The 16,601-nt window shown below is 32.0% G+C and overlaps 1 non-coding gene and 1 pseudogene across 1 annotated transcript; one reads left to right on the plus strand and one right to left on the minus strand.

Annotated features, from left to right (window-relative positions):
- Positions 1–266: 266 nt before the first annotated feature.
- On the minus strand, positions 267–13,144 carry LOC112908933 (cytochrome c oxidase subunit 6B1 pseudogene; annotated as a pseudogene).
- LOC112908941 (U6 spliceosomal RNA) lies at positions 9,385–9,490 on the plus strand. Its single transcript, XR_003233020.1, has one exon. It is a non-coding gene; the product is annotated as a U6 spliceosomal RNA (small nuclear RNA).
- Positions 13,145–16,601: the final 3,457 nt, after the last annotated feature.

The raw sequence follows: 16,601 nt of genomic DNA on the forward strand, positions 1-16,601 counted from the left end.
GTTTTTCATTATTATTAAAAAAATACATACTCATTCTAAGGAAATCTAGCAAGTATAGCAAAATATTAAAATAAAAGTGTTAAACATCCAAAACCCTGACCCACAGATATATACTTTTAACATTATGCTGAAAGGAAGCATTACAAATATATGCATATATATATATATATATATATATATATATATATATATATTTGGAACTTGTATATCCACTTAATATTTCATTATGACTACTTCCTCAAGGAAATGGATTTACCTTATTTTTTTTTTTTACACTTTTCCAATGAGTATTTATTATTAGTTAAGCCATGATTCAGGATCCCAGGGTGGGGATCACCATGTACCCAGGTCCTCCTTCACCACCCTGGGAGAAGGATGGAGGACACAGGAGAGATCGGTGTAGTCAGTTCAGATCTTCCCAGGAAATGTGCCTTCTGCTCAGCGGTCATCCCAGGCCAAGAAGCAGGATACAGGGCAGAGGGACTTGTATACACGCCTACCATTCGACCTGGAGACATCACCCCCTTTAGCAGTCACTGCCTTCTCACAGTGGTGGAAGTCCAGGTAGTTCTGCCAGCAGTTCCTAGTCTGTCTGGCTGGGGAAGTGGCTATCAAAAGGGGCAGTCTGGTAGTTCTTGATTTTGGACTTGATGTCTTCTGCCCTGGTGCTGACTAAAGACACCCCGGCAGCACCTTGCAGCTCAATGTGACCCTCAGCAAAGACTTACCTTAATATTTTGATATTAATGTTGGAAATTTAGTTTATTCAATGTTTGTAATTAGACTTCAAATAAATATATTGTTTTCATTACTCTGTTTTGTGTCCGTGTTTTATTAATTCGTGTTTATGTGAATTTATAAAGTCATTATCTTGACTTAATTCCCAAAGAAAAATAATTTGTTATAACCATATAAAACATTACATGTACATCGTTATTCAAATATATATGTTTTATTTTTATTTTCAAAATAAATCTTGAGAATGACTTATAACTTCACATAAAATATCTGCTTAACTTTATATACTAATATAAAAAGTGTGTATTTAAATCACATATATAATTCTATATTTTGTAATCCTATTTCCATGTTTATCTTGCTTTTGTGGTTAAAGTTACATTAAAAGTTTTGCAATAATAATTTATGTGTACACTTTAAGTGACTCAGAAAATAATAATTTTATCATCCTCCAATCCTAAAAAAATCTCCTTTAAAGTGGCTAAACACAATAAGATTATTCTTTCAAATGAACAAAACATCTTGTACTAATTAATGGTTATATCAATATAACAAATTAATAATCTGAGAATAACAATATGAGTATCTTGAAATGAAAGATATAGTACAGAAGTCACTTTTTTAAATATAGAACTAAATTCTTTGGAAAATAAGAAAAGCCATCTAAGCCTCCAAATCAAGAGGAAGCTGAAATACAGTGACAGCACATTAAGCTAGGGCCTCTGTAAAACTGAAATCTTAACTAAGATTATGGTGTAAAGCCAGGACTCTTGGAAAGCTAACCCACAACAGAGAGAATAGGCTGAGAAAAAAATTCCACTAGCCCAGAGTGAGTAGAAGGAAGTTTGTTTGCCTTGACAAGGATCCTTGGTTTGTTTGTTTGTTTGTTTGTTTTTAAAGGAATCTCTTATTATAATATATGCCCACTTAGGCTTTCTGAAAACTCTGAGTGAGAAATTAACACAAATATCAGTTGCTTTCAACAAAAGTAAAAGATTATCTGCTACAGTGGGAAACATTCTCAGATTTTGCTGCATTTCCATATATAAAGTCTTCTTTATAAGGCTCCTAAAAAAACCCTCAGAATAGACATCTGAGAACTTCAGTTAATGAAATTCTAATTGACATTTTTTTTAAGATTTTAGATATTTATTTGAGAGAGAGACAGAGAGCAAGCTTGAGAAGGGTTAGTGACAGGAGAAGCAAACTCCCTGCTGAGCAGGGAGCCTGATGCAGAGCTACATCCCAGGACTCCAGGATCATGACCTGAGCCAAAGACAGATGTATAACTGAGCCACACAGGTGCCCCTAATTGAGATTTTAAAACAGAAATATAAAATGAGTAAAGACACAAAAATAAAGGGAAGTCATATTAGAAAAGCAGGTAACTTTTGAAATAAAAATGTAATTTTTTAAAACTAGAATAGCCAATATCATAATAAATATGTAATGAAATGTCAACCTGTGAACATTACAAAGAAGGTAGCAAAGGGAAATAAATAAGAAATGTCAAATCAGGTACAGGGTCATGATGAAAAGCATCAAATCTTCTAATGAATATCTATTTGGAGTCCTGAAAGGAAAGAAAGACAAGGGCAGAGATGTAATATCCAGAGTAAATGACAAAGAATGGTCCAGATTTCATAAAAGACATGAATTCTCATATTCATGAAGCACAATACTTCCTCAACATGATAATTAAAAATAAACCTCATCAATCAATAAATAATCAGTCAATAAATCCTGATAAACAGAAATTGTAACTTCAAAAACAAAGATCTATTTACAACAAACAGAAAAACTTCAGCAATATAGAAACAGTGATGTTGACAATAAACTTCTCAACAACAAAAAGAAAAGCCAAAAAGCATTGAAAAAACATCTTCAAATATTGAAAGAAAACAACTCGTCACCTGAGATTCCAGAGCCAGCTAAGTTACTACTGAAGGGTAAAAAGTACATATACCTGTTTTGATGAAAATTCTGAAAAATACTATACTAATGATTTTTCCATAAAAGGACATTCTTTAGAAATAAGGTAACTGAATCATAAAGGAATGATTGAGGACACAGAAAGATGGACAAATATATGATAAATGATGGTTAAATAAACACTGATTTTATGAGACAACAAATAAATATTGACAATGGTTAGAATTGCTAAAAGAGTTTGAACTATAATAATGTACAAAAAAGTAGCAAGAATGAAGGACGAATGAACAGATTTTTTAAAACTACCTAAGGTGTTGAGAAGTAGGTCAGAGATACTTAATGGTTTCAGAAATAGTTTTGTCGAGTGTGGATAATACAAAGAATTCAAATAATAAAGGGGAAAATATAAAACAAAAATGCTTTAAAATAATATTCAACAAAGGAGAAAATCATTAATTATTTGGAACAAAATGGACATAATTACCAGTTGTTGATGCCGCAGATAGCTTTAAAATTACATAATAATAGCAATAGTAACTAAGATTTATGTGGCCTTTACTATGTGCCAAGCACTTCTCTACGAACTGCACGTGTATTGCATCATTTAATAGTTGAATTAAAGACAGTATGAACTGTCAAAGCATTAAGTTAAAAGAAAATGTAAATCCATTGTTTTGGGCTTTTACAATTTTTAGCAATTTATTTAAACTAAAATAAAAAATCACTCACTCTTTTCTCCTATCTCCCACCTCTTGCAACCACAAATCTGTTCTTTGTATCTATGACTTTTTCTTTTTTTTTAATTTATTTTAGATTCCACATATAAAGAATACAGTATTTGTCTTTCTCTGTTTAACTTATTTTGCTCAGGATGATGTTCTCAGGGTCCATGTTGTTGAAAATGGCACGATTTAATTCATTTTTACAGGTAATACTCCATTGTATTTATTTCCCATATTTTATTTCTTTATCCATTGATGAACACTGTTTGTTTTGTATTTTTCCCATATCTTGGCTATTATAAATAATGTTGCAATAAACATGGGGGTGCATTTTTTCTTTCCCAATTAGAGTTTTTGCTCTCTTTACATAAATACCCATTGTTGGGTCATATAGCAATTCTATTTTTAGTTTTTTGAGGCAAACCTAATGTTTTACGTAATAATTGCACCAATCTGCATTCGCATCAACAGTGCACAAGGATTCCCTCTTCTTCACATCATTGCCAACACTTGTTATTTCTCATCTTCTTGAATAAAGCCATTCTAACTGCTGGGAGTAATACCCCATGGTTTTGACTTGCATTTCGCTGATGATTAATATTGTTGAGGATATTTTCATGTACCTGTTGGCCATCTGTATGTCTTCTTTGAAAAAAAAATGTCATTTCAGATCCTCTGCCTATTTTTAAATCAGATTTCTTTTGCTCCTGAGTTGTATGAGTTCTTTACATATTTTCAATATAAGTCCCTAATCAGAAATATGATTTGCAATTATTTTCTCCCTCTTCATAGGATCCCTTTCCATTTCATTGATGGTTACCTTACTGTGAGGAGGCTTTTTAATTTGATGTAGTCACATGTTTATTTTTGCTTGTGCTGCTTTTGTTTTTGGTGCCAGATTAAAAAAATGATTGCCAACTGGGTGGCTCAGTTGTTAAGTATCCAACTCTTGACTTTGGTTCAGGGTTGTGAGATCAAGCCCTGTGTTGGGCTCTACACCAGGAATGGGTCCTGCTTAAGATTTCTCTCACCCTGCCCCTCTCTGCTCATGCACTTTTTCTCTCTCTCTCTCTCAAAAATATAAAAATAAATAAAAATTATAAAAATTAAAAATTCATTGTCAAGACTTATGTCAAGATTACCACTTATGGTTTTTCTTTCAGATTTAATGGTTTTATATCTTATGTTCAATCTTTATTTTGAGTTACTTTTTGTGTATGGAACAAGACAGTAGTCTAGTTTCATTCTTTTGCATATGGATGTCCACTGAACCAGCGCCTTTTATTTTATTTTGTTTTATTTTATTTTACTTTAAGATTTTATCTATTCATACGAGACACAGAAAGAGACTGGCAGAGACGTAAGCAGAGGGAGAAGCAGGCTCCCTATGGGGAACCCAATGCAGAACTAGATCACAGGACCCCAGGATCATGCTTTGGGCTGGAGGCAGATGTTCAACCATTGAGCCACCCAGCCATCCCTCCAGCACCAATTATTGAAGAAACTGTCCTTTCCCTATTGTATATGCTTGGCTCCTTTGCTGTAAATTAATTGATTACTTATGTGTGGGTTTTTTCTAGACAGAATTTACCAAAACTGTCTCATAAATCCATAAATATGGGTATGCCTTGGTGGATCAGGGGTTGAGCATCTGCCTGCAGCTCAGGGCATGATCTCAGGGTCCTGGAATTGAGTCCCGAATCAGGCTCTCACAGTGAAGGAACATGCTTTTCCCTCTGCCTATGTCTTTGCCTCTCTCTCTCTGTGTGTCTCTCATGTATAAATAAATACAAATCTTAAAAAAATAAATCCATAAATATTAAATAAGTTTAATTATGGGGGCCTGAGAATAGAAGAGAATCTCAGAGTGGCTGAAGACTGTACTTCAAGGAAAAATAGGTTATTCTGCTTCATACTGCTAATGAATTGCTGTTTGATAAATTAAGGATGCATGTGTGAAGCAAGACTGAAAACTATATAACTCTAAATACAGAATAATAGCTAATTTTTGGAAGAAAGATTGACTGAGGTCCTGTTGTTTATGCTCTGCATGATCCATTGGCCACTGTTACATTCAATTTCAGTGTAAATGCTGCAAGCTAGGGTTGTGCAGTCCACAACCTGAAAAAAAATCATATATAAAGGCCCTGGGAAGCAAAACTGTGATGATTATCCCCCAAATATATAGCTGCTGAAATAATTGGGAGAAATTTTAACTTGAACACACAGATGATCATATTCAAGTTCTCTCTTCTCTTCTACATGCTAGATATATGAATTTTTAAGTAAAGAAACAACATATGGATGCACTGTTTCTGCACTAGAAGGAAGTATCTGTTATTAATGTCAGAGATGTGTCTTTCAATTTCTAAAAGGTTCTAAATCAATAACTTTTTAAAGTTTAAATAACACTGTAATATTTCTATTAATAAAACAAATAAAAGAATTATGGTTAATTCTTAAACTTTTATTTAAGCCATTAATTTTATTATTCTTCTATCTACACTAAGCCTCAATTTGTTCTTATTTAAATTCAAGAGTCTGACTAGTTGATCTCTTCTATTCTATTTAAATTAAACCTTCTCCAGTTTTATAATTTGCAATTTAAAACTTATAACTCTACTTTAGCTGTACAAATACAGGATTCATTTCTTAAGTAAGTAAAAGGGTCTTGAGTTATACTAACATTGCATTTTACTGAGCAATTTAACCAGGTATATAAATTCTTTTTGTAAATATCTTAACAATTAAAAAAATAAATACTATTGCTTCTCTGTGAATTCAGTAAGACATTTTTAAAGGACATTTGAAACAATGTTTCCATCATATTCTGAAAATTCAGAATGATATCTTAAATCACAAATCTTGTAGTTCTAAAGTGACATATTTTCTACTAGGTCATTTTGTTTAACTTCAAACATCATAATAGGTTCCTTTATAAGGAAGGGATAAAAGCAATTCTCTTTAAAGTGAACTGAAACCTGACTGAAAAAAAAATTGGTTTGTCAAACTATAATCTATTGTTTCAGTTAGAAAGGAATCACACAGAGTATATAGGTGTTCCACAAAATTATTATGAAAAAAGAATGTTGAATAGGATTAAAGGTATTCTCTCTTCTTCAAGAATGATGTGAACTCCAAAATAACTTGACATTTTCATGTTGAACTGTGAAATACCTTAAATGCAATATACTTGAGTAGCATATACATCATATACATTCACAGCAAAATTAAAATAAATCTCTGTACTTAAAAAACCTAATGAACATCAGAATTTTATCCATATTAATGTGCTTTTTTTGCTGACCTTCAAGTATTTTTTTCATTTTTTCTAGAGAAGTACAATATTCTAATTGTAATAGTTCAGGAAAGATCACTATAAATTACAGCATAAAATGAATTTAATCGAAAAATGTTAACTTTGTTTTCATCATGACGATATTCTAGTGTAGAAAATGTTATTTATTGTAAGGAGATACTGAATGTTTTTATTCTGTACACCTTTCTAGTTGCTATAGGTGTACAATGAAATAAATATATATATATAAATAATGCATAAAATAAAATGAATATAAAAGAACCCTACTCTTATGCTACTAACAACGTGGAGACAACTTAGGAGCACATACAGGGAAGAGGGAAATAGGGAGGAAGAGAGGGAGATTGATTGTTGTGGATAGTTGTGATTGAAGAAGTCTCCACTTCATGTAGACTGTAAAGGATTCCCACATTATAGGAATTGATATGCATATGTGAGATAGTTATGGGTTAAATTATTACTTAAAAATATTAACTGGGACCTTCCTAGAAAACATCATAAATGTTCCTTCTTGACACTGAATTCCAGGGGCAGGGGTACAGTCATTATAAATTAGGTCCCTCTCTTACTGAAAACAATGAACACTGCTTGATTTAAAATATACATTTTTTTTGGAACATAAAAATTTTCCGAAGGTAATAAAGTACATGTCAGAACAAAAGGGAAAGGAGGTTCCATATAAGCCAGTGGAGAACACAAACACTGAAGTTGATGCAGTACAAGATTTATCCACTCAGAAGTTGGCTTCAGTTTTGGGGTCTGGTAGAAACAATCATGTGTCTGGAGCCAGGGCCTGACTAAGTCATACAGCCTTAGAAGTGACTTCCTAGATTAAGCTGAGATGCTGCACTGTAAGGTTGAAACAAAAGGAAACCAGCAATCTAACACATCCTGAAGCATCATAGCCACACTGGTTTAACACCAGGGTTTATTAAACAAGAAAAAAAAGTAGAAAATATGACAAAAATAACAGTAAACAGGAGAGATCCAGTGAAGACAAAATGTTTATGATTCTTATGGGGGAGGGGGGTTGTGGAATTGTTAGGGTTTGGTAATTTAGACTTTAACTAGTTTTGTACACATTTTGTAACTTCCATGTATGAACTGTTTTTATACACAGTATTTCTAACACCAATGAGTGGATTTTTTCCCATACCAATAACCAATTCTCCAACTCTCTGAACACCATGGGTGTCCTAAAATTCAATTAAATTCTGACACCAACTACTAGAGTTAAGGCAAACCCCGCAGGTTAGGGACTCAGACCCACTAGACTTTCCCCAACTTTAGAGGGCAATCACAAGTCCTGAGCCTCTTGTACTTATTACCAATCAGCTATAAATTGGGGGTTCTCACAATACCCTCCTTAGGTTCAATGATTTCTTATAACAGCTCACAGAACTCAGGAAGACTCTTTACTACTCTCACTGGTGTATTATAAAAAATACATCTCAAGAACAGTCAAACCCAACAAAGAGGCATAAGAACACACAAGCAAAGCGGCACAAAATTCCCATCCCCTCTCTAGGTGTGCACCTCAATATGCTGGCCAACCTGAAAGCTCTCCAAATACTACTCTTGAGGGTTTTTATGGAAACTCCATTATATAGGCATTATTTATTAAATCATTGACTATGGGTGATTAACTAAATCTGTGCCTGGAATGAGGGATCAAAGACTAAGTATACAGATTTTCTTATATCTTACTATTACACTCTGACAACTAATTGAAAGAGTGCATTCAAGATTTTTAAAAAATATAAACAAATAAAAACAAAAATCTTAAAAGTAACATAAAAGAAGAAATTGAAATAGAACAGATGGAAAAAGCAGAAAACAAAAATCAGTGAATATACAACTAACATGACTGATATTAAATAAATAGAATAAATATACTAATTAGAATAGCAATATTTGAGATTGGATTTAAAAGTCCAACTGTAGGGCACCTGGGTGGCTCAGTGGTTTGAGTCTGCCTTTGGCTCAGGTCGTAGTGTCAGGGTCCTGGGATCAAGTTCCTCATCAGGCTCCCCAGAGGGAGCCTGCTTCACCCTCTACCTGTGTCTCTGTCTCTCTCTGTATGTCTCTTATGAATAGATAAATAACATATTTTTTTTTAAAAGTCCAACTGTAAATTGTAAGACACAAACATAAAATATAAGAATATAGAGTGATGACAAATGGATGAATAAAGACACAGTATGTATATACAAGCAAAAGAAAGCTGACATAGATATGCTATTATTAAATAAAATAGACTTTAAGGCAAAATAGTATGAATAGAAATCAACAGGATTGTTTCATAATGATGTTTTGTTTATTTTCTTATTTTTCTCTCACGTACTGAAGTATAGTAAAGATTTTATACTATGTTTCTGAGATTTTTCTCTCCTCTGTGATTATGAAAATTTTTACTTACATACTCCTAGGCTATAGTTTTAGGTGCATAGTTTTAAATTATTATTAGTTCTTGGTAAATTAAATTTTTTATTATTATGAACTAATCCTCAATATTTTCTATTAATGTTTTTTACCCTAAAGGCTATTTTGTACAATACTAACATTTTTCATTTTGTCTTTATCCATTCGTATACTTTGTCCATTCATATGCAAATGGTAATACATATGCAATTAGAATATAAATAGAAAAAGGGACAGAGAATAAAGAAAGAATATTAAATACATAACAGAATATTTTCCAAATGCAATGATACAGAGAAAATTAGCATGGCTCCTATACAAGGATGACATGCAAATTCATGAAGTGTTCCATATTTTTTAAAAAAGAATATTTTCCAAATACAATTTAAAAAATTAAATAATTATTTCAATTAGGATATTTATGAATAACTATTGAATACTAACCAAGATAATTACTAAGAAAACCTCACTGGATACATTACAATCAAACAGAGGAAAACCAGAGATAAAGAGAAAAATGTTGAAAGGAGACAACAAAAAGACACACTGCATATAAGAGAACAATGATATAAATTATTGTTGATTTCTCATTAGAGAAAAGGAGATAGAGGATAATGGAATGTCACCTACAAAATGTTCTTTTTTTTATTTTTTTTTTTTATTTTTTTTTTAAGATTTCTTTTTTTTTTAATTTTTTTTATTATTTATTTATGATAGTCATATAGAGAGAGAGAGGCAGAGACAAGGCAGAGACAAGGCAGAGATAAAGGCAGAGGGAGAAGCAGGCTCCATGCACCAGGAGCCCGACGTGGGATTCGATCCCGGGTCTCCAGGATCCCGCCCTGGGCCAAAGGCAGGCGCCAAACCGCTGCGCCACCCAGGGATCCCTACAAAATGTTCTATTTTTTATTTTATTTTTTATTTTTTTTAAAGAATTTATTTATTGATTTGAGAGAGAGAGAAAGAGAGACAGTGTGTGTGTGTATGCACAGCAGGGAGGAGGGGCAGAGGGAGAGGGAGATGCAGACTCCTTAAGCTGGGAGCTGAAAGCAGATAGATGATTAATCAATTGAGCTACACAGGTTTCCCTACAAAATGTTTTAAAGAAATCTCTCAACCGATATTTCTACATCCAGTGAAAATATTTATTAAAGATAAGAATGAAATGCAAAAATTTCACAGAGATACAAAAGTTAGGATAAGACAGTAGGTTTCATTATTACCACAACTATCTATCTCCAATGTCTAGAATGAAATAAAAAGTGAAAAACTCACATATAATTTCCTAAGTCACAAGGGGAAAAAAATTAGCCTAGAGCAAGACTTGACATGATTTCTACAATAAACTTCTACAAATTACTTTTTTAGAGAAAACTCAATGGATTCAAAGATGTGTATTATTTTAAAAAGGAAGAGATGATTTGAAATATACTATCCAAATAAAGAAACAAAATGTGAAAGACTAATATAAGAATATTTATACTGTAAATTGTGACTGAATAATCCAAATGACCATAAATAGTGGGAAAAACATATGAAATAATCATTCCTGTATTTATATAGAGAGCACAAAGCAGAAACACAAGTGCCTTGAAAAGAATCATGCATAGGAGACTGAATATGAGCTACCAGAGTTCAGGAAAGTTTGAGAAGAAAAAAATAAAATAATAATATAAATGATGGCAAAATTGGAAGCATCATAAGAAAGAGGATACAATGTAAAAAAATACGAGTAGGATAGAGAATAAAAATAATAAACCTAGGAACAATGTAATAGAAATAGATCAATAGTTTTTTAAGTTTAGGGAAAAAATACAGATATGAGAGAAAGAAAATGGAAATCCAACATGTATATATATTAGTAGTCCTCAAAGTTGGGGGGTGGGAGATAAAATAATGGAATGAAACATTTTTCTAAAATATAATCAAAAGCTTATTTTGTCTCAGAGTTTTATTAGTTTACCATTTATAGCTTACAGAATGTTTTATTTCTGAAATAAAATTTAAAAAGAACTTTTAGAAAGAGTGTTGTTTTAGAAAAAAGATAAATATTGTAATGTTTATATTAAAATTATACACTGACAATCAAGTGGAATGTCTATACATCTTTATTAGCTTGAGATATGGCTGATTAAAACCCATTGTTCTGATATAGTTATTAGTGGCATCCCACTCTCACTCTGAAGTGCTCCAGTTTGGACAAAAAATTAAAGATAGATAAAAAATAGTTAAGATCCTGAAAAAAGTTAAGAATGTTGTTCCCATGAGTCCCACTTTGTAGAATTTTCTAGAACCTAAAGGATATATTTCTAAAAATAAAAATTTAATATACAAGAGGATTTACATATGACTACGAATTCCTACATAAAATAAATTTAGGATGGATGATAAAAGAATATATATTTTTTTATCCTCTGACAAGGTAGAAATTTATAAAACTAATAAAAAGTGAATGTGGAACAGAAAAGAGTGTAAGACAGTGTAGGAGCTCTGAATTTCCTCTAATTTTAAATCTAAGGTACCAAAATATATCCTCTATAATTCATAATTATTAGAACTAAAAATCAATTCATGATATCATTAATCAAAATGAGTAAAGAAAGGAAGAGAAAATGAATTGTATTACTTTTATCACTGCTTATATTAGGAAATTAATAAATACTAGTAAATACATGATAGTGTATATGTTATATAAAGTGATAGCTGAAAAAGGAAGTACTAAAAAATCACGTTCTTCCTAATTATAAGAAGTAAATGGAGAAACAAAGGAAATAAAATAAATCACAAGGCTTTTTAAGAGTGGAAAACAACACTAACATATGGTAAAACAAAGATGGAATTTGATAATTACTGTACAAAAACAAAAAACAAAAAAAAAGATAATTACTGTAAACTGATTCAATTTGTCTAACAGAAAATAATTAAATTGAATTCCAAAGCAAAATTTAATATCATGCTGGATACAAAATAAAGTTGCTACAGAATCCAGAGATAAAAAGAAGGACAATAACAATACCAACAAAATGAAAACAGGGTCACCTTTTTTAAGTTTTTCTTTTTTTATTTAAATTCAATTAATTAACATATGTATTATTTGTTTCAAAGGCCAGTGATTAACAATCTCTATAAACCCAGTGCTCCTTATATCACCCATCTCCTATCCAGCAATTCTCAGTTTGTTTCCTATGATTAGTCTCTTATGGTTTGTCTCCCTCTCTGATTTCATCTTGTTTTACTTTTTCCTCTCTTCCCCTAGGATCCTCTGTTTTGTTTCTTAAATTCTACATAGAAGTGAAATCATATGAGAATTATCTTTCTCTAATGGACTTATTTCACTTAACATAATACCCTCTAGTCCTATCCACATTGTTGCAAATAGCAAGATTTTTTTTTTTAATAGCAAGATTTCTTTTTTTTTTTTTTTTTATGGCTCAGTAGTATTCCATTGTTTATATACCACATCTTCTTTATCCATTAATCTGATGTTGGACATCTGGGCTCTTTCCATAGTCTGCCTATTGTGGACATTGCTGCTATAAACATCAGGATACAGATGCCCCTTCAGATCACTACATTTGTTTTGGGGTAAATACTTACTAGAGTAATTGCTGGGTCTTGAGTAGCCCTATTTTCAACTTTTTTTTTTTTTAAATAGATTGTTTTATTTTTTTTAAGATTTTATTTATTTATTTATGATAGTCACAGAGAGAGAGAGAGAGAGAGAGAGAGAGAGAGAGGCAGAGACATAGGCAGAGGGAGAAGCAGGCTCCATGCACCGGGAGCCCAATGTGGGACTCGATCCCGGGTCTCCAGGATCGCGCCCCGGGCCAAAGGCAGGCGCCAAACCGCTGCGCCACCCAGGGATCCCCTATTTTCAACTTTTTGAGGAACCTCCATACTGTTTTTCAGAGTGGCTGCACCAGCTTGCTTTCCCACCAACAGTGTAAGAGGGTTCCCCTTTTTATGTAACCTCACCAACATCGTCATTTCCTGACTTGTTAATTTCAGCCATTTTTACAGGTGTGAAGTGTTATCTTATAGTGGTTTTGATTTGTATTTTCCTGATGCTGAGTTATGTGGAGCATTTTTTCATGTGTCTGTTGGCCATTTGTATGTCTTCTTTGGAGAAATGTCTGTTCACATCTACCACCCATTTCTTGATTGGATTGTTCTTTAGATGTTGAGTTTGATAAGTTTTTTATAGATTTTGGATGCTAGCCCTTTATCTGATATGTCATTTGCAAATATCTTCTCCCATTCAAGGATCACATTCTTAATAAAACCGAAATTAAATGCAGGCCTTTGAAATGTATTAAGGAATGCACTTTGTTATGAAGATACAATAGTTATTAATATCTATGTACCAAATAATTCAACATGAATTTTCAGAAATCAAAACACATAAATCAGTTCCAACAAATCAGAAAAGGAGATAAATGTACTGAAGACGCAGATAATACATATGAAAGAATAGAAAATTTTTTAAAAGATGTATTTATTTATTTGAGAGATCATGAGTTGGGGTAGGGGCAGAGGGAGAGGGAGCAGGAGACTCCCCTCTTAGTGGGGAGCTCGACTCAGAGCTCAACCCCAGGATGCTGAGATCATGACCTGAGCCAAATGCAGACACTTAACTGACTGAGCCACCCAGTACCCCCAAAATATCAATGGTTTTAATATATGTTTCAAAATTTTATATGAACATACAATTTGCTGTAGAAATTTCATTTCCAGAAAAACATTCCAGTAACATGCTTGTACTTGTTCACAAAAGGTATTCACTACAGCATTTTTATACTGGCAAAAGACTGGAAAAAAACCAGTGTAGGACTAGGTAAGTAAAATTTGATATTTTCATACAATGAGACATTACTTAGCCTTTAAAATCAGAGATATAATTACTAATACAGAATGAGCTCCAGGACATACATATATACACACACTATACACACATATGTGTGTACATGTACACATGTGTAAATATATTCATAAATGTATGTATACATACATACACACATATATATTAAATAAATATATATTTGCATATACTTAAAAAAGGACTGAGATAAAAGAGGTAGACTAGTGTTCAATATATTTTTATTTTCTGGACATATGAAGGCTACATTTTTTCAAGAGGCCCATATTGCCCAGTTATTTGGCTGTTTCAGGACCATCTGACTAGGTATGGTCAAGGGCTATGAGAAGAAGAGACATAGGTCACCTTAATTGCTTCTGAGTGACTTAATTGATGACCTTAATCACTTGTATGATTTCCTCTCCTTCTCTTCTACCCTGCAATGGAGGACAGAGCCCTGTCTTCCGGTTGGTACCAAAAAGAAAGATAGAAACTGTCAGCCCCGGTTGGTCACTGAGCAAATGGAGAAGCTCTCCACTTCCCATCTGTCAGTAAAGATTAGGGATAACTTGCAACCAAGAAGTAACTATTGATTTGGTTAAACCACTGATATCTCAGGCTTGATTTCTTAGTGAAGTTTACTTAGAGTATCTTAGCGTGATAAGGAGCAGTATAGGCAGTGAAATTATTTGTACAGAGAGGAATGAGTCTATTTATAAACATGTATAAACTGATAACAGTACTGATTGGTAAATAGACAACTGAAGATCAGGAGTCAGGAAGGTTTGTATATGAATTTGTACTATCCAAACCATTTCTAACTACATCAAGTATATGTGTATGCTATGTATAGGTAACATATATTTCTTCTTAAGTAAGAGAAGAAGGAGGACAATCTAATTATCTATTAGGTGGATAAAATCATTATGAATCCTAAGATATTAGTGTATTTGTACTGGTCTTATCTGTAGTTCATATAAACAATAAATATGAAATTACTAAAAGCACTACACTATTGCAGGCAAAATGGGGAGGAGTTGGATATTACACAGCAAGCATTACAGTGTCCAGGTTTATATCCAATGACAAGATATATTCAACTGATATGGCAGTCAAAGTGAAATTTTTGGTTAAAAGTCGTTTTCGAGCCCCTCCACATACAAAGAATGCAAAATGTCGATTCTTAGAAACAAAATGCAAAATAAGTAGACATAAATCTTTCATATTAAAGCAAAAATGACAGATAAGATACATCAAAAAGTAACTCAATAGGTATTATTCACAAGACATTTGTTATTTTACTGACTATACTAGGGATATAAAGCATCTTTAATATGATCAAGAGTTAATACCACAAATGAATTGTGGACAAAAATTACAAATTCAGTAAATAATAGAAAAAACAATCAATCTGGTGTAGAAAATGAAAATCAAGAATTATTGCCTATTATCAGGAAAATCTGACAAACATGCAAAGATAAATGCAGACCAAGTCAGAACAAAGAGATTTTCTTCATAAAAATATCACTACCTGAAATGTTATTATGCAATTATTTATTTATATGTTTATTGTCTCCCTCCATAAAATATCAGCTCCAAGAGTATCAGACTAGAGTTTATAATTTTCACAAATGAATTTTCATCCCCTAGAATAGTATCTATAATATAAAAATAACTCAATAAATATTTCCAAAATGAAACCATTATCCCAATGTTTTCATTCCAGTTACTTGGTAAAAAGGTATTCTAAGTTTATTACATACCCACTGGATCACATACTGATTGTCCATGAATGTCATAAATGCAAAATATTATAGATGATAATATAAATATTTTATAAAAGTATATCACATATATCTGTATGTACTGGCTAAAAGAAGGTATATTTTTATCCAATCTTCAACAGTAACCAAGATATAGAGTCACTTTTTACATTTTAAATCATTCTCAGCATCTTCTAGTTATTTTTTATTAATTCTATAATTTAAAGAATTCCTCTAGGATCTAAATCGCCCATTTCTGAGTATTAGAATTAATGCTCTGGTGCGCCAAATAGGAAAACACATACATAAAAATCTTCACATTGTTCCCATTGATCCACGAGGAGACTAAAAAGTAATGACTTGTCCAAAATAAACCATGTACCAAGCAATTGCTTATTTATTTATTTATTTATTTATTTTAAGCAATTGCTTATTTAGATGTGTGTAAAATTTGAAAAATTGAAAAATTGAAGTCATGTTAAGATCCCGAAAAAAATGAAGGATCCTAAAGAGAAACATCCTCAGTTAAAACTTGAGATGTTACCCATATAAAAATTTTGATCTTGACCAAAATATATCAAAACCATAATTATTAATATAAAATTTTAAAAATCTAAAAAACTCTTTGCAATGAAAATCCCTGGCTACCCATCACTCACACTACAAGGAAAATGACTATTTCTTAAATTCTGTCCAAGACCACAAATCTTTGTAGTATCTCTTTTTTACATAAAAGAGACACTAAAAAATCACCCAATATTTTTAATAATGTCTTTATTATAAAACAAAGGCACAAAATTAACAAATAATGAAACAAACTAGAAGGAAATAGAATCAATGTAGGAAAAAAA

The sequence above is a fragment of the Vulpes vulpes genome, chromosome 7 (assembly GCF_048418805.1).
Source record: "Vulpes vulpes isolate BD-2025 chromosome 7, VulVul3, whole genome shotgun sequence".
Lineage (NCBI taxonomy): Eukaryota > Metazoa > Chordata > Mammalia > Carnivora > Canidae > Vulpes > Vulpes vulpes.